The sequence below is a fragment of the Leptopilina heterotoma genome, unplaced genomic scaffold (genome assembly GCF_015476425.1).
Source record: "Leptopilina heterotoma isolate Lh14 unplaced genomic scaffold, ASM1547642v1 Lhet_7, whole genome shotgun sequence".
Taxonomy (NCBI): Eukaryota; Metazoa; Arthropoda; class Insecta; order Hymenoptera; family Figitidae; genus Leptopilina; species Leptopilina heterotoma.
Window position 1 is genome coordinate 1041946 of NW_025111161.1, and position 23853 is coordinate 1065798.

Sequence of the window (23853 nt, forward strand, 5' to 3'; positions counted from 1 at the left end):
GTTGACCTGTCTTCCAAATGCTACAGGATAGAATAAAATCATTCCCGTTCTCGTTGGAAAAAATATCCGTATATTGTGAACTTAATAATCCGAGACGTTTGAATTCCAATCAAGTGCGATCAACTTCGGAAAAAGGAAACTTGCTTCGCACCCTTTGGTAGAAAAAGAGATAATCTTAGAATTCATTTACCAAGATTAATCGACGTATTTGCAGGCGGACAAAAACAAGGAAGAATGCTAAAGCATCTTCGCCGCAAGTCGCTGAACTCGTGCCGGGTTAGCTTGGCTGCGCGTTCATTGATTCTTTTTTTTCCGCTTTTTTTTAAGGCGGATGTAATCGAAGAGTGGAAATAACGTACGTTTAACGCTTCTCTTGTATCTTGTAGGACGAGTAGAGAGAAAATAGTCATCATTACGGGTCCTCACGACATGGTCGTTTCAAAGTCGTAACTCATCGCCTTAAGAGGAAAAGAGTTCGAAAAAGAAAAAAAAAATTGCACCACACGAAAGAAAAACGTCATTTCCCCTTTTTTTACTTTATACTTTCTTTCTGCGCACAAAAGACGTGCTACGAAAATTGAAAAAGTTAATGTTGTTCATTACTTTGCAAAAAAAGAAAAAAAGGTTTGTCGATTCTATTTAATTAAAAAAAAGTAAGTAAGTCGATAAACATAAATTTTTAATTTTTAACCTCTCATTTTGTTATTTTATCCAAAAAACGTTTCTCTTGCGAGAGCTCCTCCAAGTCAAGTTGGTAATTTGATTTTTATCTGATGTCTACCAAGCAGAAAAGTTTTCATCGTTGATGGCGGCTCGTGTTCATGAATTTTATTAAGTCTTTGAAATAAATGGTCATAATATCACTTTTAACGTTGCAAATTTCGTTTTCTCATCAAAGGAAAAAGAGATTTTTTTTCTATAGAGCTTTTTACCGTGAGTCACATCTTATTATGACTAAAATGTAACACGCATGTTTCACCGATATCTACGTTTTATCATTTTCATGCATCTGATACCTCCTCTTGACGGGGAATTGATTCGACCACACGTATCCATGCGTGCCGTCAAGTTGTTAAGTTGCGTTATCTCCAAAACTTTTATCTCAGCTCAAATCTACTTTGCCAAGAATCCTAATTAAAATTTTAGCTACCGTTTCAATTTGCTCATTCGCTCAAACTTCGCATTCAAATTAAGAAACGTCTTTTCTTTTAAGTTTCTTTTTGCAAACCAAAATTCAAATAACATAAGAATTAAGAAAGAACTAAATATTAAAAAGTAGAAACTTGATGCTGAAAATACATTCGCTTTTTAAAACATATTGGCAACATTGAACAATGATATACGATAAAAATTCAACGACCACACGAATCAGTAAAGTTAATCGACAATCGTATATAAAACTGTTCCTTTAATTCTAGTGTTTGTTTAAGTTATTATTTTGCTTTCGATATATATCAGTAGGCCTGGAAGGGGACAGTAATTAATAACTTTTGCTTCAAGGAGGGTTTTGCACTTGGAATTATAAGGGTTTCCATTATGGAGTGTGTCTCTGGACAAGGTACGCGCGTTCCTTGTGTCGACAGGGCGTATCTATAGATTTATAACCAGGTAACCGTTCGCGAAAGACGTCGTTAGCAATGAGTAATGATATATTTGCCCGCATCTACTTGCGAACATCCAAGATATAATACGCAATATTCGTGTCCCTAGGAGCGAGGGCAGTACTCGTAATCGTGATAACTCAGAAAAATGAGCTTCTTATCGACTTTCATGACAAGATTTCTTTTCCTCTCGACAACAATATACATTTTAAACCGCATAAACAAAAACTAAAAGAAAACAAAGATACATGCTATTGCTTTACGCGAATAGTGGTCGAATACAATTTGTCCTGCTTCAAAAACGATTTTTTTCTTCCAAAACAAATGTTTGCTGAATTTTATTAACATTCATACATAAATCTATTATTTTAGATTATTTCTTGCAATATATGCTATATGGTAATCGTCAGCTATAAAATATAATGAGGAAATAAATATTTTGTTCCGTCAACAACTTTTAAGCTTCTAAGCCATTTTCTCTTATCAACATCTTTACATTTTCCAAGCATGTTTATTCTTTTAATCTTTGTTTGTTTTGGCACACTATGAAAACTTAAATTAATGCTGCAATTTTTTCTCGACTTGCAACCACAATAAATTCCATCGGTTTGTTTTTCTAATCTTGCAAATTTTTGCGTCGCGAAAGCAGATCTTGCTAACAACGAGACTAGATTCTTTCCCCTTCTATATACTTAACTCGAAGTAGCATGGCTCGAACCAGTGAAAGTATTTAATGACTTTTCACGGGCCAAAGATGAAAAATTACAGACCAATTCAAAAATTAAGTTTTCCTTTATAAAGAAAACTGAGTTAAAGAAGACACTCTAGAATAGGCCGCGCTTTCTCGATTACATTTACTTGAACGCGAATTAAAGCATCAAAGAAGGGGATAAAGTCGTAAAATTTATAGGCCCACTTACTTGAAACGTTATATGGAATCTAATTATGTTACACACTGAAAGCAATTATAATCGACTCGGCACCCAGAGCCTCAATTACGGTCGGAAAGTTGAGATTGCCTATGAGAGTGTGGGTGCGTATTTTCATGCATGAGGACTGGCGGTAAGTAAGACGAGTTTTGCACCTGTAAAGACGTGCGATATACAGAAGCCAGCAATCCTTGCAGCCAGTGCAGCGATCCTTGCCGCTCGATTAGCTTGTTCTCGTCCTCGCTCCCGACCTTGAAAGTAAATGCAGCCAATGATCTTGCCTCTATCCATGTAGCATGTAAAGTATAGACAAACAAAATGTTATAATTCAAATGTCCTCATAGCAATCATTCGAAACATTAATAAGAACCACATACTAGTACTAACCTAGACATCTAATCTCACTTTCCGAAACTTTTATTCCCCTTCACTTTTAAATTCCATTTATCTTCCTGATCACTCTTCTTGACGTGACAAATTACGTCCATCAAAAGACTATTACGGTTTATTCAATCGAAAAAAAATTGGTTGGAAATTAATTATTATCAATGAGTTATTATCGAATATTCTTGGGTCAATAATCGAAGAAGTAAAGAATAAAACGAAGAACTGAACGAATGGGGTATTTATCTGTAAAAAAATATGAAAGTTCATGTAAGATAAGTCTAAATTGACCCATTGTTTGCAAAAGAAGATTATGGGTACAAAAATCTTTATGTTGGCAAAGTGATTTTTTTTATACGACTTCTCTCTCCCTTGTATACGTGATTCCTGTTTTGTCTGACTGATACGAGAAGAGAGTAAAAGCTTAATCTCAGGATCTACTTTCATGGGAGAAGTTTATAACGAGGGAGGAAAAAGTTGCAGTGGGAAGGTTTCGGTATCGTTCTCGCAGAGCAACGCATCGAAGCCTTATTTGCTCCGATTCACCCTGAAACAGAGCATACCTAATTTGGATATTCAGGAATGTGTATAGTATGGAAGTGATAGAATTTCAGTGTCCGCAGCCCTTTCGCCAATCCTTTCTTGATGTGACCATTTAGGACAGATGGATTCACATTTATATCGAGATATATAGTTTTGTGCTTTGTTGCCTCTGAACATCTTTTCTTTTGCTTATATAGAGAGAGAATTGTGGTGCGGAAGGCACGCGTTGAAGAGAATGAAAGAGAATACAATTCCTGCTATCGAATATGTGTTCAAAGGAATATTGCGAGACCCGTTTATTGTATTACGATACCAAAAGGGTTCTCAAGACACAAAATTACATTCAAGTGATGACTGTTGAGAGAAAAATCCTAAACAATAAATCCAGAAAACTCAATATTTATTATTCTTGATAAATATTTACGTATTCAATAATCAAATCAACTCTGACCTAACAGTTTGTTCAATAATAATTATTATGAATCGAAATAAACCAAAACGCGATTTATTTGACATTTAGATTCACATTCAAATATTTTTGTTTTATTTTTGATACCGATTTTCTATTTTTGGACAAAGATTGTAAGGAAAAGATTAAATTCTAACAAATATGCAGAGTATCGAATTTCAATTTTAGCTCCTGTTGACAAACTATATTTAATATCCGTAAAATTATCTGATGTGCTTGCGTCACTTTGTCTCTTTGCGTCTAGAAAAACTCTGACGCAAAATGTCATTTTAGATTTTCACGAAATTTTTAATTATCGATAAAGTATCAGTAAACAGAAAAAGTTAACCTTAGATATTTGCTGTGTTTGTAACTTTATTTTTATATTTCCTGTGGTCAAGATGACTAAAAAAGACAAAACTACTATTGGATATGACATTTGAAAAATTGTCACACCCGGAAGTTGGAAAATAAGCCTGAAATAACAAAAGTTGTGTGGAAATATATCGAGAAACTGAGAATCACTGCGAGGTAAAGGTTCTTGAGTTCATTGCCGGCTGTCGTTCGCGAGCTATGATATTCAATGGTCGAGTGTATATTCGGTAAGTGTGGTGTTGAGAGTGAGGCAGAATATAGCGGCGCCGGTTATGGGATCTCACGTTACATAAGTATAAGCCGGCAGAGAGGTACAATACCAATGCTTCCCGCAAGGCGATATATCTAGCAAAATACACGTATCGCCGCTTTTCAGTTCTGAATGCACACACTTGGACAGTTACCGGGTTCCTCGGGGCTCTCTAATGTTCCAGAGGACAATGCTGTGTGTTGATACTGACCGCGTGTAACGTTTCATACACAAAAAAAAATCTTGAATTCATTTTTTGTTGCGCATCAAATTGAACCTATGCTAAACGTGTCGCCACCTACGAGGTTCAATTTTTTATTTGCGTTTCAAATCGAGAGCTGGATTTTTTTTCCGGCCCGTGTATATAGAAAGCTGTGAAAGCCTTCACGAGAAGTAAAACATACGACATTATAGTCTCCCTTTCAGAAACTCGATACTCCCTCGTATACCGGATGTTGATTTTCTCATTCCAGATTCAAAGTGTCGGGCTAATTTTCTACCACTTTGTCAACACAATATTTTCTCTCGCCGGACTGACTGTTCAAATTATAAATCACTGCCACCCTCTGAATCGCGTCGTTCGTAGTTTAAAACATTTCCCGAAGGATTAGGACTTTTTCAAATATTAATTTCACGATTCGACATTTTTGCTTTTAATAAAATGGTTGTATTTATATTGTATTGCAGTCCTTGCTGTACCCATTTTGAATTAATAATTTTAGTTTTCCAGTTCGGAAATAGGATTATGATGAACGGTAAGTAATCGATGCAGCTTGTCAGAGGACTGGAAACGTTCAACGGATGTGGAGAGTTGCGTGATAATCCAAGCGAGAATAATTCCATATCATGACTGAGGCTTAGAGCTAATCCTCCTCCTTCATCTCCGACTGTATCAGAAAATGAAACGGAGACTCGAACAAAGATGGAGGATGCATGTCTGTTAAGCAAAAATGCTTTTCCAAAAAAAAGGATCCAACTATCAGTGAGCTTTCGCCTTTTAGTTCTAAAGAGTCAGCATTTATTCGAACGAGGGATCCATTTTGCACTCCTCTAGGAAAATACTCTGAATTATTACCCTGTCTTATATTGACCCGAGACCGACTTGAAGAATCTCCCCTCGAAAGTGACTCAAACTGCCTCTGAAACTTCCAAGTGTTTGAACTGGCTTATCTTTCCTCGAAGGATGAAAACTGTATACTAGATGTTCGGATAAAGTATAGATAGAAAATAAAGTCCAAGTATTAGAACATAGTTCTATTATCTCCACAGCAAAAACCTACCAAACACTGCGTGAGAAAAGTGATCGAAATCAGAACCTATAAATCATCTTCATCTGATTACTGAAGAGTTACGAGACATGTTTCACATCTATCTGAAAACATAAATAGAAGTAATCCTTTAGGTAGTAGGAGTAATCCTTTAATGCTTGCTGAATTTTTAATCATCAACTCGTTTTTCAAAAAACTGAAATATTGGTCAGGATAAAATGGAGACGTGACCTAAATATAACGCCGCACAATATGTCAAAGAACTCGTTTAGTGAGTTGAGAGGAATTCTTTAGATGAAAAGCGACTTGAAAAATCCGTCAACAAAGGCGAAAGAAATGAAACAAGTGAAAAAAAAAGAAACTGCACAAACGTAGGCGGAGACCCAAGCGCGGAGTCATTAAAGCAATTAAAAGAAAATGTTGCTTCCATCCATGTGAATCAGGTTGAGTTGTTCACTCACAGTTGTTTGTCAGCTACTAGTTCATCAATTGTCGATAGATGACTTGCTCACCAGAAAAAAAACTCATTAACGCCCATGGTACTTCGAGTGCAATTACAGAGTATTTAGAAAAAGAAAAATCGATCTGGGGTTAATATTACATTTTTTATTTTAGAAACAAGAAGTCGTGAATTTTCGTCAAACCTTCGATTGATCCCAGGAGTTATCTATTATATTAATACCTGTATTAAGGAAAAATTTTTCGTTCATCCATTTTAGATCATCTAGTCCAGAAATATTCTAATCGCAAGATGCCTCGCAATGGAGGAGCTCCCGCAAAATGTATATAGAAGTTTAAAAAAATTTTTGGGTACCCCAAGAGTACCTCCAAGATTCGCTTAAGACTCAAGACTCACTTAAAGCTCAGGACTTCGTCAAAGTCCAAGCTCAAATTCGTCTAAGACTCGTCTACGACTCGTCTTCGACGAATTTTTAGCTGAAAACAAGTCTTGAGCCTGAAGCGAACTTTACGATATAGTAGTTACCTCTTCAATAAAAAAAAAAGTTCCCCTAAAAAGAGGTTCTCTAAAAGAAGAAAACCATTGTTACAAGAGATAGTGTTGATTTTTGCCGTAATCTGTCTATAACAATCTACAAATATCTCCTAATCAAGTTGCTTTAAGAGCTTACATGCTACCGTTAATTGATTATCTCACTGGCGATTTCTCAGTGTGGTCTCCATGACCTCGTCTTGTCCCCATTAAACTGGTTTCAGCTCTACAGAATCTCGTGCATCTCTGCCGACGAGGACGGGTCACGCGGAAACGTAATTGCTTATCGAAATCACTTTACAGAGCATATAACGCGCTCAGTCACGTTCAGCGATTCCAATTATCTACTCTTGGAATCTTCGCTAATATTTCAACTTATTAGTGTAAACGATGAGGAGCTGTTTTTTCGAAAATATTATTTATTTTCTAACGTGCTGTTTAAATCACTTTTCGCACGCGACTCCAACATGACTTTTAACAAATTTCTTCCCATCGTATTATTAAGAAATTTTAATAGAGAATAAAATTTGTGAATTCCGTTTTAAATCTTTTCTTAGAGAAGGGAAATTTGTGGACATTAAATCAAAGTTAAAAGAAGAGGTTGTCATTAAGAACGGTTTATAATTTACCAGGACTAAATTTCTAAATGCTTCTAGATGCGGAGCATTTCTTGCTAATGTTTGCGAAAACTATTCATAGAGTGCGGGGAATAGTGGAAAGAAGCTGAGAAATTGACGTCAATTCGCGGTAATGGAGTATACTTGTAATAATAATATATTCCGTTGCTTGTGGACTCACGATATGCGTCCTCCTGTCCAGCGTGAATTTATCTTATCTGAACGAACCTTTTTCTCCAACACCAGCTTGCATAACGGATTAAAATACAGTATATTCTCGTCATGCACATTCGCGGCTAGCAGAAAGAACATTTTGCTGCGGTAATCGCACCTCAAATTGCTCGGGTCAGCCGTTCATATACAGCATAGAGAGCCAAGAATGCAACAAGATTTACAGCAAGGATGCAATATTCCCTTCTGACGTTTACTGCTATAATCACAGGACTTAGGTGTTTGATGAGTCGCGATGCATATGCTACGTCGAATTAACATCACTTCCGTCGCCTCCTCCAGGTAATTAATTACATCAACTAACATGTTTTCTGTTGTACGCGAAAAGTACCCTTTAACGGTTCCCTTCAAAGGTTTTCAAAGGTTCCCTTCAAACTTTCCTTTCCATAATAACATTTGGATCAAGAACTCTTGCTACAAGATTTATTGATTCTCTTTTTTTGAGAGTAATTCTTTGTAAAGAATTTTTGTCGAAAGGTTTGATAAGAAATTAGGAATTAATGCAAAGAGGGAATTTAATGGATCGATATGCAATCAAGGTGTCAATAACTGACACTGGTCTATCTGCAGAGAGTGGAGATAATTGTCCACTGCAAACCTAGTGGTCCCCAACCGATGCGAACGGAACTGCAAACAAAACCGGATTAACGCCCGAATGGAGGTAGGTGTACGAAACACATACGTTAAGGATTCACGTGCAAACGACGTGAATTTACGTTCACACTCGTGGTAGGCCTAATTTCTCTTGGATAATTTCTGCGGAAAGAGTATTCCCTCGAAATTAACGCTTCTCCAATACTCCTGTGTCAAACGTTAAAGCCAGTTAACGACTATTATCTTAACTGCAAACACGGTACAAAACAAAGGATGGTAACAAAATAAATCATTAAAAAAGTTTTCGACTTACTAAATTCAAAAATCAACATTAGGATAAAGATTTTTTTAAAGATTTAAAGATGAAGAAGATGAAGAAAGATGAAGAAGATGAAGATGCTTACCTGGAACAGAAAAAAAAGAAAAATATTAGTTGTTGTTGCAAAGAGAGATAAAAATGTGAATTGCAATTGATTATATAAGGCTGAGGTCTCGCGCTACTGTTTGTGCAGCGCCATAAGAGCGATATTTAACAGTTCATTGTGAAAGCGAATCGTTCCTCATCAAGGTGAGATTATGATCTTAATAACTTACTTATGTCTGCGTACAGTAACACGAAACTCTCAGCCACTGCTATAGAAATATTTTCACGCAAACACACAAGCATAACCGAGAATTGATTTCAAGCTAGACAGGTGGGGATCGCAATATTACCACAGGATACAAACATCATAATTGAAAAAGTATCATATTCAGCAGATAATACTGCAAGATTTATTACCGCTCTTTTAGTCCTCTTCGTTATTAATTTAACAAGTTCCGATTTTATTAATTTAGATAGGATCTTTCTTACTTCGCACTGCAGTAAATTTATAAACTAATGATAATACTTGTTTTCTTCCTCCATAAATGAACTAAATTTTATTTTCGTTCATCAGAACAAAAACCTTTCAATTTTTTTAATTTCAAAAATTCTTTGCCATACAAAAATTCCCTCTCTTCTTAATGTAAATTAAGGATTATTCTTCAGAATCGTTTTATTTCCGAAAGGACAATCGTTGGCAATTAAAAGGATGATTATTTTCGAAGCGGTAAAGGCATAAATTGGAGATTATGGAAGCGTGGTTATATAAGGTAAGCTGCACTGTTGTAATATAACCAGAATAGTTAAAAAAAAAGACAAAACAGAGTAACAAAGCAAAAAAATAATGTAGTGTTTTCTATGCTCCTATCAGCGAAACAAATGCGAACAGAATTCAGCAGTAACGAGCATTGGGAGTTATATTTTCAGACGAACGACAGTCACGGATTCGCGAAGCCAGGAGCTTCGCGAAATTATCCTCGGTTTGCACGAACATCTGGTTCGTGCAACCCTGGAGGATAATAGGGTAATACACTCCAGCCTGCAAAACAGCAGCAGAAGCAGCAGGGGCAACGGCAGAGCGGCTTTCCATAATTGGTCGCTGGAGCTGCCGGTGCGGTGCCTTTACTATGTGGTACTGCTGCTGCTTCTGTAGACCGCCATTTGAAATCATTGGATGCAAGATGCAAACAAATGCAATATACTCCACTTTTCGTTCGTCATAAATGCCGTATGGTCAAATGTCCAACCAATTTGCAAACTTCCCTCCTTAGCATGTTCTAGTTATTTGCACATTTATACTTATGGGCGAGAAATTTCATCCAAACCACAACATGCGACCAAGGAAGATTCCTCAGTAATAACCCTATATACAATGCCTCGTAAACTCTTCACCATAAATGCTAAAAGCGTCATATTTTTAACTCTTCTAAACTGCTAATAATTGGCCCCTTCCGGGAGTAGGAATTCCCATTATATAAGAATTCCCATTTTTCTGTATCTTGTATGCTAAACGAGTGTTCTGTTGGAACACTCGTCTAGACTCGATTGACAAAGAAACTATTAATTATTGGTGGACTTTAAACAAACAATTTGTCAAAAAAAAAGGAATAGCTAGGAATTTCCTTTTGTCCCTCAAATGAAAAGACAAAGATTCTGGGAGCAGCGACATTAATTATTTGTCGGACAATATCTAGAGGAGGAAACAATGTCACATTCTTGTTTGCTCGACGGTGCCTGAACAAAGTTGACCAGTAGATATAGATTTTAATGAAAATGAGTCGCTGGAAAACGAAAAATTTCCTCTGCCAGAATTCATTGAGAGAAAAGCGGAAGGGATTTATATCGCTGGAGTACATAGTCACAGGAAGCATATGTTTCGCATAAAAGTGTCTCTCTCACTGCGAGTATATATACAGTTTCCAAAATCGGCAGTTTGACATGCGGGTACATTGTCGCAAGGGCTATTGGGACTCTCACAATGGATCTTGCTAACCTGCTCTTGTCTATTCTCGTTTCCTCCAAGTATCGATCTTCCCGGTACGTAGTACACCCTCCATGGAGCCGCTTCTCTTTACTTACTCCCTCTGCTCACTTCAACTCAACTCTCGACGAGGAGAGAGACTTTCCCTCAGTAATTCCCGTAGTATGCAGCGCGGCGTAGAAATAATACCGTTATTACTTTACAACTCTCATAAAATCTCACGCAGACCAACCAACAACCAGTTAGTTTATCGTAATTCTCGGCTTGGCGAAACAAAATGCGTGCCACGATCGAAACGAGCAAAAAAAAACCCCGAAGAAAATCCAAGATTATATAAAGAAAACAGCTGAAGTCAAAACATCAACATACATCAACTATTCCCAGCTTAATGCTCGTTTTTATCAATTATTTTTATTTTCAAGATCAGTACACGCATGCAAACTATGGGTAAAGGATGGTGAAATATGGCACATGGGAAAAAATTGTCAATGATACCATGGTTAACGAAAAATCCTTTGGCATTCTTTGCCTATGGTTCAAAAAACCAAAAATTGTTTACATCAATTAATTTGTCGACATTCTTCAACCTTCCTTAATCGAAAAGAAAAAAACTGAAGTCAAAACATCGACATACATCAAGTATTCTCTGTTTAATGCTTATGTATAACCATTAGATGAGAGTGCCAAGAAAAAATCCATTATTTACAGCTCAATAATGACGTGTCGCGCGATCATCACTATTATAGCTGCGAAACTTTATGTCCCGAGCCACCCAACTCTTGTCATAAAATTGAAATTCTAAAAGCTCTTTATTATTCTTTATCTTATAAAATTCAATAAATACATGGTTCCACGGGATTCAAATTTCTCTCAACTTTTTAATTTCCAACTTCATTCTGAAAACTTCATTCCAGGAATACAAAATAAGCCATACCCTGAAAATTATACTGTGTTATACTCAACCCGTAGGAATAGCGAAAGATTCCCAAAAATTAGGTATAAATATTCTGCTGGAGAATACTCTTGACGATTTTATTTCAATCAAGAAAATTTAATTTAATTAGATCACCTTTCCGAAATAGTAAAATCATCACAGCAGTTTTAATGGACATGTTTAATTGAAGAGATTTAAAAGGATGTATCAAGTTAATAGTGGAAGTTTTGATAATAAATTGAGAAACGAGATTGATTCAATTAATTATGGTCAATTGTACATTATTAGCACTTAATTCCAGCGACTCACGATTTAAAAGCGCATAATGTAAATGAGCTTCTTTGATAAGTCCGACACACCTGATGTGTTTTTATTCCCTTGTATATAAACGAGTTGCATATATACAGAGGTTAAGGTCATTGATTACGATCGTTTAAGCATCAATTATCGAAGCAGGGTTATATCCGGACGTAGCGGATCAGAAATAGTGAGCATGAAATTAGAAGCACGCGATCTTGCTGCTGATTGTGCGTTAAGCTGACTGCTTGCGATAATGATGTTCCCGGGCCGTGATGAGAGAATGTAAACAATTCCGCCGAAATCAAGTTGGCTGGTCAGCACCTGCTTAATAAACACGAGCATACAATGAAGACTTTTCATCAACAAATCAAGTAGTTTCATAAAGAGAAAATGGGGGGGGGAAAGAAAAACTAAATTGTAACCTAAAATTTCACCATTGAATGACCTAAAATTGTGAACATTTAAAAACGTGACATAGCAAAAATTTATCAAAAAGAAATTGTTTTGGGTTAAATTAACATAAGATTGGATTCAATAATAGTTTCATTGACACATTTATAAAAACTATCAGTTAATGAGAATCAAATTGGAGAAGTTAACGGTTCCTAGAAGTGGAATATTAAAAACAACTCATTCAAAAAAGATTATTTGACATAAGTTGTTATTCTATAGCGCCATGCCAGGGATTAAAGAAATAGATAAAAAGTATTTTCCAATCGTCACTAGGTGGGAGTAATCGATCATTCTCAACCTTTGCCCTTTTCCTGGAAACTCCTCGGTTAACGCAGCGAAACACTATACCGTAAGCGACTAATCATCATAGTTATAACTTTATCCTTTCGAGAAATTTGTTGGAGCTTCTTGCTAAGTGAAAATTTCCCATAGATAATTGTTTGGAAAGAAATAATAATGAGACAAAAAATTTAATTTCGGTTCTTAAGTTAGAACTTCCATATATGATTTCACCAAAAAAATCATACAATGGAATCATCATTACGAATCTGGGGAGAAGGAATGCTGGAACAGACCCTTTGTGTGAGTCGTACCGGCACTACGAGTTTTCCAAGTCCTTTCACCAAGGGATCAAGGGTCAGCAACGCCAGGGTCGCAGAAGTTCAGGGCGACTCGTCAACTGAATGTCCGAAATATATACTAAACTCAGCGTTTTCATTTCAATCCTGATTGTTCCTTGTGTTCACTTATTGGTCAAGCCTAATAACCATCAATTATCATTTTGTTTATTGACCAAGCAAAAACCTGAGTAACTAAAATGTCAAAGATTTGCAATTGTGGGTGTCGCTTGTTGACATTTTTATCATCGAGACTGCAATTGTTCACAAGTCACGAAAAGAGCGTTCCTATTGTCTGAGCATACATGTGTATATCCTTTATTGGAAATCAATGCTCGCAGTAAAATTTCTACAACAGTACGGAAACAATCAAGAACTTACGGTGGATAGAAGCTTTTCTAGATATTACTATTTTATTTGGCGTTTTTTCACAGAACATTGATTTATCGAACAAAGCACATACAGAATTATAAAAAAATTTATTCTTCTTTTTTAGGAAGATCATCATTAGACTGAAATGATTTTGCTCTAGAGACCACTTTAGGGTTTTTAGATATTAGACATATGACATAGTCCAGGAACAGTATACAAAGATCTCAAGAGGCGTCAAAAATTGCAAGAGCTTACAAGTAAAGATGTAAATTCGAGTCAAGATGCAAAAGTAGTGACTTATTCATGGTTCTTCGGAGCCAGTGGGCATACAAAGAAGCATACGTGACTTGCAGGGTTTGCATACGAATTACGTATTACGTATGTAACTTTTACGAATTTACCGGTATGAAAATAAGCAATCGGCGAAGCCCATCATAGAGTTGCGCATGTGTTTGTATATATAGGAGAATAGCTCTGCTCGCGGAGAGAATATGTATGTTTCATACGGTTGGTAACGGTACCGCAGAGACCATGGATGACCCCGCTTGTGTAAATGCACGACCTCGCCAGAGACTATGCCGAGCATTACCGTCCCTTTACCTCTCGCCCCCACACCAGCAAACGATCTCATGTATCCATATACGGTACCTATGTATCTACACGCAATGAACTACCGATGGGACGATCGACCATACATCTACCTTGTCCGGGAATCAATTTGCCACTAACAGAGTGCTGTTCACCTCTATGATGCGTTATTGACCTTCGTTTTCTCAAACGGCTACGCCTTGCTTTATCTCGCCCTCTCGATAACCGTCATTTGCAAGAAAACTCAACATCCCAAGCTGTACTCTTTTGCTCCTCTCGGCTCTTTCTCACACAGAAAAATATTCGGAGCTTCTATTGTTGATCCTCCATTCTAACACTTCTAAATAAATTATCGTGGAATAAACAACCGTCGGTTCTTCGATCCGAGCCCTCAATTACAGACTTCGCACTCGATAATTAATTATAAAAAAGGACATTTAAATTGACAAGAAATGTGATGTGAAAATGAAGATTTTAGAGTGTTTATCATTTCTCTGATGACATTTTGGTTGTCCCTCATTTTAACATTTAGAAATGGAGTGAGAGTGACACCCCTCGTTTAAGCGTGGCACTTTTATCGAAGCAGAAAATAATATTTTCCCTTCAGAGACTGATCAGCGGAAAAATTGATAATACTCCATTTGAAGAAACTTGTCCTAAAGTTTTAGTACTCCCCTAAAGAGAGAAAGCTGATAAAATTTATCAAGTATTCTTTCTCAGATATTCCAAACCGTAGCACCCAATGAATGATACATAGAAAGATAGTGTCTCTATGAGTGCAGAATGCGTGGTTCATTGCCACTTTAAGAAGGTCAATTTCTTTGCTTCGCATATCTTCCGTTCCGGTAAAAGTCATTCTGGCTTCTAAGAGGACATAGCAGTGCCCAGGAGAGACATCGGGAACTACTCTCCGGAAACTGGCAATAGAAAGATCTCTAAAAGACTTTATACCGAGAAACATGAACGTTTTTCTAAATCCTCGATCTCTAATAATTAAACTAAAAGACTAAAAATTAACTAAAAAATTAACTAAAAATTAACTTCCATATTCATCTGAATAACTGATTTTGTCATCTGAATAATAACTGATTTCATCATCTAAATAATAACTGATTTGTTACAGATGAAAAGTTTTTTGAAAAACAAGAGAACCGGATAGTGATGATCATAAAAAAGACTAAGGAAGATAAAAGAGACAAACTTTTTTCCAGATTGTTAGAAAATCCTATTAATCGTTCAGTATGGGTGTGCGGTGGTGGCTAGTCGAAAACACCCTCCCCGACGAGTCAACGTACTTTCACGTGCAGAACATAAAACTTTTTTGCCTCACTGATTGACTGACTGTCGCACTCCACTGACTCGCCCGATAACGTGAATTATGACCCATGATGTCTGGATTCTTTTATCAAAAATTTATGCATATCTGTGTTTTCATGGCGCCAAACAAAGCATTATTTATGACTACGGAAGGGACACACATACTCATTTCACAATATTCAATTTCTCTCCATTTTGCAAATGAACTTTTGTAAAGCGACGTAATTTATTTGAATTAATTAATTCACTTCACAAAAGCAAAACTTTGAATCGTTTAGGAAACTACGCGCGCAAAGGTCGAAAACGACATTTTACACGCTTTATATGCTAATAATATGTAAATTATAAAATTAAAGTTAAATCATAAACAAGCAAAAATTATACGATTTTTAGTTACGGTTGGTACATTAAATTTACACGCTTTATGTTTTTTTTTAGCCTTTCGCTTTTAGCAAATAGTGAAAAAAAACATACAGATGACGTTTGTTGAAATGAAACTTTGTGAAACCTAGCACCATATATAATTATTTCCCTTTCAACTATTTCAAGTAAAATGTTCTATCCCGCATTTATGCTGACGTAGTTTTCACAAGTTCAATCGATGTACTTTCCTACCTAATGAACCATCTTATCTTGTAAAAGGCCTTTCTAATATAGGCCGTCAATGGAAAATCTCAAGAAATTCAAACCATTCTTGTATTACAAAAAATCAAATTCTTGTATTTTTAAGATTCTAAAAGAGTACGGAAAAAAGTAATATTATTTGTTCTTTTGAGAAAATTTTCAATTAGGTTACGCTTTGCAATTTATTTCGTTTAACGATTTAACTGCGAACTAAATGAAAGAACGGTTGATTTTTAGCTCCTCTACCTTTCGCTCACTATTTTCGCTTATACTAAAAACTCATAATTGAAAATTCATTCTTGAAAAATTCATATTTTCTATTAAAATTTCTCTACTGGAATTCCACTTTAATTGGTTTCATTCTATTCATTCTTATTTTCAAATTGTAGATTCAGCAGATTCTTAACACCTTTTGTTTTGCGATTCATTTCATATCTATACTTTAACAAATTATCGATTTTCATTATTCTAAAAACAGGGCTCGAACTAGGTCTGTAAATCCCGTAAAAGTCCGTAACTTTGCTTGAAGTCCGTAAAAGTCCGTTTTTTTGAAAAAAAGGTCCGTAAAGTATACGTAAATTATACGATATAATTTGGATAATTTTAGAGAAATCACAAATGATTGAAGAAATTCAATTATTTTCAAAAGTTAATAAAATTCTTCGCAAAAATTCAATTATGTTCAAAATTTTTTAAAAATTCTCGTCAAAATTTCAATTATCTTTAGAAGTAATTAAATTCTTCTCCAAAATATCAATTATTTTCAAAAATAAATTTCAATTATTTTCAAAAATAAATTTCAATTATTAATAAAATTCTTGGCAAAATTTCAATTATTTTCAAAATTTTTCCTCAATTCAATGATTTTTAATAGGTATGTATACTATTCTAGTAAAATTTTCCAAAAGAATTCAATTATTTAAAAAAAATTAATAAAATTGTACACAAACTTTAAATTATTTTCAAAAAATAATAAAAATTTAACAGGAATTTCATTATTTACAAATTTTTTTATAAATTTCTTCGCAATATTCAATTATTTTCATAAATAATAACATTTTTACAGGTATTTAATTTTTTTGGCAAATAATAAAATTCTTCTTAGAAATTCAATTATTTTCATAAATAGTAAAACTCATCGTCGAATTTAAATTATTTTTAATACAATTTTAATCAAATTCCTCGAAAAATATATAATTATTCTTAAAAAATTTTATTAAAATTTATCAAAGAAATTTAATTATTTTAATAACCTCTGCTACAATTTATTTATTAGAATTTAAATATTATTTTTAATAAATTTTTAATTAAATTTCTTTAAAGAATAAAATTATTCTATTCAAAACTTTTAATGCAATTCTTTGCGTAAATTATCAATTATCTTTATAAATAATAAAATTCTTTTATAAAATTGAATTATTTTCAAAAAATTTAATAAATTTCTTGGCAAAATTTCAATTATTTTCAAAAATTTTCCCTAATTTAATTAATTTGAATATCTATTTTAATAAAATTTTGCAAAAGAATTCAAATTATTTTAAAATTGATTGATACAATTCTTTAAAAGAATTCAATGTAATAATTCATATGTAATTATTCAATAAATTTTTTTTTTTTTTGTTTTTAAATAATGAAATTCTCGTAGAATTTTCTCATAAAAATTGATTTAAAAATGGATTTCAGTTAAAATTTTAGATTATAATTGAATATTAAAAGTATATTAGAGCGTAAAGTTTTAGAAATAATTAAATTTTGAAAAGGTTTCAGATTCAAATCTTTGAAAATTTGAATTTTTCATATTTTTAACTAAGTAACAATTCTGTATAGAATTAATTCTTTTGGAAAAGTTTAGTAAAATTTTCTTTTATATTATTTGAAGTTTTTATTTTCTAATAAATATTTAATTGAAGAATTTACAAATAATTGGAATTTCGTAAAATTGAATATTGTAAAGAAATGGATTTGAAAATTGTCAAAAAACTTTTTCGAAAATTATTAAAAATAATCGATTTTAAGAAGAATTTTAGTTAAAAATTCTTGAAAATAATAATTGAATTGATAATGATTTTATCACTTTATCTTTAATTATTATAAAACATGAAGTAATCGATCGCTCCGAGTCGAATCACTCCGAACTTGGAGTTATCGATATTTTCATGTTTCTTAGTTATGAAAAAATATAATTTATAGTTTTAAGTAAAATGTTCTCTTATATATTTTTGCCTGTAATTGGTCCGTAAATGGTCCGTAATTTTTCATTTTTGGTCCGTAAAGTCCGTATTTTTAAATACTTTCACTGGTTCGAGCCCTGGTAAGGAAGGAATTTTTAATATTTTCTATTCTGCATTTGAGGTACAGTCAATCCTCATGGATCGGTTTGAAATTTCCGCATAAGTTTCTCCACTAATAATTGGAAAAGAGTATATTTAACTTAAAAGAATAGAATTTGTGGCCAGATTAGAAAAGCAAGAAAGGGAATTTATTGTGTGATTGCAACTCCAAGAAAACTTGCAAAAGGTACTAATTTAAGTTTTTATGAAGTGCCAAAAAAAGGACAAATAAAATTAATTCAAGGTTAAAAGTTGTTAATGAAAGGAAAGATATATTTAGTTAATTAGATTTTGTAGGATTGGCTGCATTATACCACCTTGGAGAATGCATTTTAAAATTTTTAAATGATAAAACTTGGACACAAAATTGCTTGACAAATTACGAGAAATTGTTTTGTGCTCCACCCTTAGAATTTCTTGGAAGGTGTAATAATTATATTCTCGAGTGCATAAGAGACACTTGACCTCGACGAGAGACTCCAGTTTCTGGTCTCTTTCGACAAGGGAAAAACCAGAGTCGATCACGAGAAGATGGTAACGTTATACTCGTGTAGGCTCGGTCATTGCAGGAACTACAGTCAATGGTTTCTTCTTGTACGCCATCATATAGCAGAGCACAGCAGAATATTGCATTTTTCCAACACGGATAAAGTCGTTCCTGATTTGATTTTTGAAAAACCGAACAGATCCTGAAACCAGGTTCTGATCTTCGAAGTGGAATATTATGCATAGCTAATTACGGCATAAGATGTGTTTGCTCATTTACCCTTTAGCTCGTTTGCCGGGTCAAGTTAGGTCCAGGAACTCAACAAACTCAGAGAGAGGTCTTGGCAAATTACGACCACGCGGCAGTCGCGCGTTATTACCGTGAAGATTAAATTGTTGTGCGACGGAGAGCTTTTCATCTTCAAAGGCATCTCGTTTGTTTGATGTGGCCAACCACACTACATACCAGCGCGATTGCTGTACAAGTAAAACGTAAAGCGAAGAATATGGACAGCAGATGCTGATCTTTGTAATTAACCCTCTCGTAAGCGAGATTCCAAAAGTTATATCCTCCTTCTGTTGAAACGAGCAACTCTCCCCATGATACGTGACACAATTCTTACGATGAAAATGATTTATTCACACTTGAGTTTTCGGCTTCCGTTACGAAATATCTCCACACTCCATCCCTCTTTTTATCCCAAGTAATCAAAACCGGCTTTCTCTTCGATCGTAAATCCAAGATACGAGGTTTCGGATTCATGGAAATATATTTTCCTGTTCCATTCTCCCAGGAATGCTTACAGTCATTTTTCAGAATTTGTCCTCATATCATATAGATCAGTCTTAAAATCCACCACGCGGTATTATAGTTTCAACACCGGATTCCTCGTTTTTAAATTCAATATTTTGACGTTCGGTTCTATTATTAGTATTATTACTCTCGTTCGACATAAATTTCAATAAGCTAGGAATTACTTTTTATACTGTTTTTAAAGATATGCAAAAACGACTATAGTCTTTTATTTAAATTATGATTAAAGAGAATGAAATGAAAAGGCGAAGTCCCTATTGTGTCCCGCAATGTAAAAGGAGCTTCAATTCCACAATAAAGAAGAAATAATTGTTATTATTAGACTTTAATCACTAAGAGCAAACTCTGGAAGTAATAACCCCTTTCAAAATTGAGATAAGACTATATCTTATAGACATTAGCTTGAAAGACTGTAAGTATACCTACATTGACTTCTAGAGGTGTTCTGCAATTTTTCTTAGGCGAAACTAGAAAGCTTTTTTATAAACTTTTTTTGCAAACTTTTTACTATACCCGAGAAGGTAAACAAAACTTGTTTTACAAGCAAAAAATTGAGAAAGCAATAAAGCTTTATTATTATCTTTATAAATATTATTATATATTCTCACAATGCTGTACGAAAATCTAATACACTTTTAAAAATAGAAATAAATAATCTTCCATAATAGTTGTCTTCTTAAAAACTGTCAGTGATATTTATAACTTATAACAGCTGCACTCAGATTTAGTGCGGTGGAAGATATTTATAACCCAAACTCACAGATTAAGTAATAAAATTTGAACGTGCTTACAAAATACTTTTGGAGATTAATTTTTTTTTGATACAGGAACGGAAAACAAGATGTTTTATTTATAAACACGAAATTTAATAAAATTTTTTAATTCCAAAACTGACAAAGTTTAATAAGGAACTCAGTGTCTGCGGATCAAAAATTCAAGTTGCAAGTATTGCAAGTAAAGAATTGCCGGAGAAAGAGAAGATGTGGATGGTCGTGGTTATGGGGTCATCGGCATAAAGTACACATAGTAGAAGATGCCCGCGGAAGCACGCGAAGCTTTCACGTTTCTTTATCGGCATAATGGTTATACTTACACGACCGCACGGGAATCTAACAACGACATTGTAAAACGGAACAACGTGCTCGCCATTTGTAGAGAATAAACGAGAGGGATGGAGATTGTGAATGATCACGGCTGGCAAAAGAGATTGCTTGACACCAACATTGACAAAGGCTGCCAAAGGAGCAACGTTCTTGTTCACTCTATGAACTACTTGACTCGTGGGAGCCAATAAACATAACGGTTTACTTGGAAATGTTCGACAGTCCTCCTAGACACTAGATCCCTATTCGTTCCACTCGTTCCACCGAGAGCCACAAATGTGCCACTTAACATCCCACGTCATTATCAGACCTTTTTCGCAAATTAGAAAATAAGACAAGTACCGGTATTTTCTAGAGAGAACTATGATTGAAAGCAAGTTTTGATGCATTATAAACAATCTTTAATGATACATACGTTTCATAGCTACAATGTTTGAAGTCTTTTCTCCACGAGCATTTCAACAATTTCTCCCCAAAGAATATAGCTTGAATTTTTTAAAATACTGATGATTGGTAAAAGAGACTAAGGGGATTTGGAAACGATCATAGGCTCTCTTTTGATTTCCATTCCAATTTCACTGAAAAGTATATCTGAGAGCTAGTCGCAAATTATGTGAATATCTATCCTCATCGGTTCTTGGCAAAGTTCCAATGATACGTACATACTCTACATCAAGAGAAAGTAAGTCCGATAAAACACGAAACCCCGATTTTATTCAGCCCCGTTGGCAAATTCGTGATCAGGAATTGATCGGCACTCTACTATTTTTTTTTTCTAAAGATCAATACTTTTATTTTGACGCTAATATTTGTTCTTTTATATAGAAAATGTATGCGGCTGTGCTCTCGACATTTATTGATTACCCCAATTCATTAATATTCATGAAAAATTAAACAAGGGATGAAAACTTAGTTTCAAAACTAAGATTAATTATTCTAATTTATCATAGAGATCTTAAGAATTAGTCGTTCAATTAATTTACTGATTTATTACAAATTTTATCTACGACTTGATTTACTCAAGTCAATTAGGTTCGATATAAATTATCTAACTTTTAAATAAACACATGTTTCCTAGGATCGATTTTTATTTATGAAACTTGAACGTCAAAAATGCTACAAAAGAAACTCCGAGGCTTTTAGCGACAAATATATTTTAAAACAATATCAAAGTTCAACTTTCGAAGTTATGGGATTATGTTTCATCAATTTGATACATTCCTGATAAACTTTTACAATAATTGAAACCAGTATTTTCTACAGATGGCATAAAAAATTCGATATTATAAATAACTTACTGTGAAAATGAAATACAATTCTTTTTCTGAATATTAATTTTTTCAAATGATACAGATTCCGGTACACAATACCCATGCGGTGATTGAAATAATTTTCTCTCCGGTTTATCAAGTTTACGGTTATTTTTACTTCGGGATCAGGTTTATAGAGACCCTTGAACTACTACTACAAGTTTTTATGAGGGAAAAATCAGCCGATGATTCTTCGACTGTTGCAAAAGCGGAAACAGCGAATCATGCTGCAACCACCAAGGAAATGGGATAATAGTCATTCTGCGTGCCAGATGTTTCTTATTGTAGTTCATTCATTGTCGATTTGGCAATTTTCGTTTCGATTTTCAAATATTAATTAGCAATTGAGGGCTCGGATCGAAGAACCGACGCTTCGTAATGTTCTGTGCGTTTACAAGCGTCGGTTCTTCGATCCGAGCCCTCAATTACTTTTCTGAAATTAAATTCCAAAACAAACTGAAGGAAACGTGTTTTTAAAATGTTTAAATTACGGATGAGGCATCATAGAGATGATTTACATTCCCCGCATTCCTGAAATTCTGATTGTTATGGAAAACTTGAAAAGACATATATTTCGAGATGGACGTTTTAATTTATCACAAACCCACCACTTTTCTTATGAGATTGGAAAATTAATGTTACTTTCCTCTTGAAAAAACGAAGTGTAAAATCACAGTTGAATAATTAAAATTATAGATTTGAGGGAATAATCAGAAATGAGAACAATTAAAAGCGTTCATTAAATTCATTAAATGGTTGAATGTTCATTGAAGGAGAGCACACACATTTCCTATCTCCTCAGTGCCATGTCATCAATAGGTGCTCACCCTTTGCGCGATCGATGTGCACACTGCAATCACGATAGGATTTTATCCATATATTCGCACGATGCATTCTATCCGTTAAAACAGACTTGAGTTGGGCGTACACCTTGGCGGTATTTGTAATTACAATGAACGTTTGATGGCAGGGAAAAAAAGTCCCTTCACGTACATGAGAGAGAGATGAACCGAGAGGCGTACCACAAAAGAGTGTGATGCAGAAAAGAACATAAAAAATGAAATACTAGGCATTAAGTGCGTGGACAGAATCAACTCTTCAATATCAAGATATTCCCCGCAACCATTCAAAACACTAAAATCATAATTGAAATTACCAGTTCCTCCAATACCACCAATTTTCTAAAAGCACAATAATTACCGACCTCTGAATCAGCAATTAACAATTTCACGATTAACGTAATTTCCCGTGTGTTTGTGAGTTTGGTTTCACAGGAAAAAAAGGCGAATAGAGGAGAAACGTGGCAATTCCACGCATTTCCCTTTCGTGGCACTTTCTGCTCTCGGTCGGGGCTTTCGACTATATTCTGACCCGGAGTCCTAATGAGAATAATCTCGCGAACTGGTGTAATTACGAAGTTAATTGGATCCACGCGCGCGCGGCAACAGCGGCGGGGGGAATCAGAAGCACGGAACCAGAGTCATAACGGAATCGCGTAATAATTGGATAAGACTCGCGTCATCAAGGTGGAAACCGAGCAAGTTCAAAAGCATTCGAATTCGAGTGAGAAAGCAGCAGATGATGCCGCGCGTCTAGTCTATCTCTCGACATTGATAACAGACAACAACTGAAACGTGAAGAGAATTTAAACTTGCACAACATGCAACGTTTCGATTTTCTCAAACTCTACGCGATCCTCTCTTAAGCGAAGGAGGTCGTGAAGCGCCCTTTATAATATATTCTCTATATCTATATGTGTATGATGCCTCCTCTCTCGGGACTCGGTAATTGTATATCGCACACAAAACTCGATAGAGTCTTATGTGACTTCGAGAATAATTACCAACGACGCACCTAAACACCCACCCACCGAACGCCCACACAAAGACGATTCCTGATACCTCATACAATAGAGAGAGAGAGAGTGAAAAAGAGGGCTGGGACAGTCTTTACAATAGAAAAGGAGAGTCCACCTGGGGATTATAATGTGTGGCTCCCTGGCCTTTATGCAATTTAAGGTCTTCAAATC

General features: G+C 34.7%; 1 protein-coding gene across 3 annotated transcripts in view; it reads right to left on the minus strand.

The window, feature by feature from the left end:
* The window catches only part of LOC122510531 (MOXD1 homolog 2), a 126297-nt gene that overhangs the window by 69943 nt on the left and 32501 nt on the right, over positions 1 to 23853 (minus strand). Inside the window, exon 1 of one of the 3 annotated variants that reach the window (XM_043625266.1) lies at positions 2686 to 2825. The exons of the other annotated variants lie outside the window; for them this stretch is intronic. The gene's annotated coding sequence lies outside the window, so the exon portion shown is untranslated. Of the gene's footprint in view, positions 1 to 2685; positions 2826 to 23853 lie in introns of those variants that run through there. 3 annotated transcript variants of the gene reach the window in all.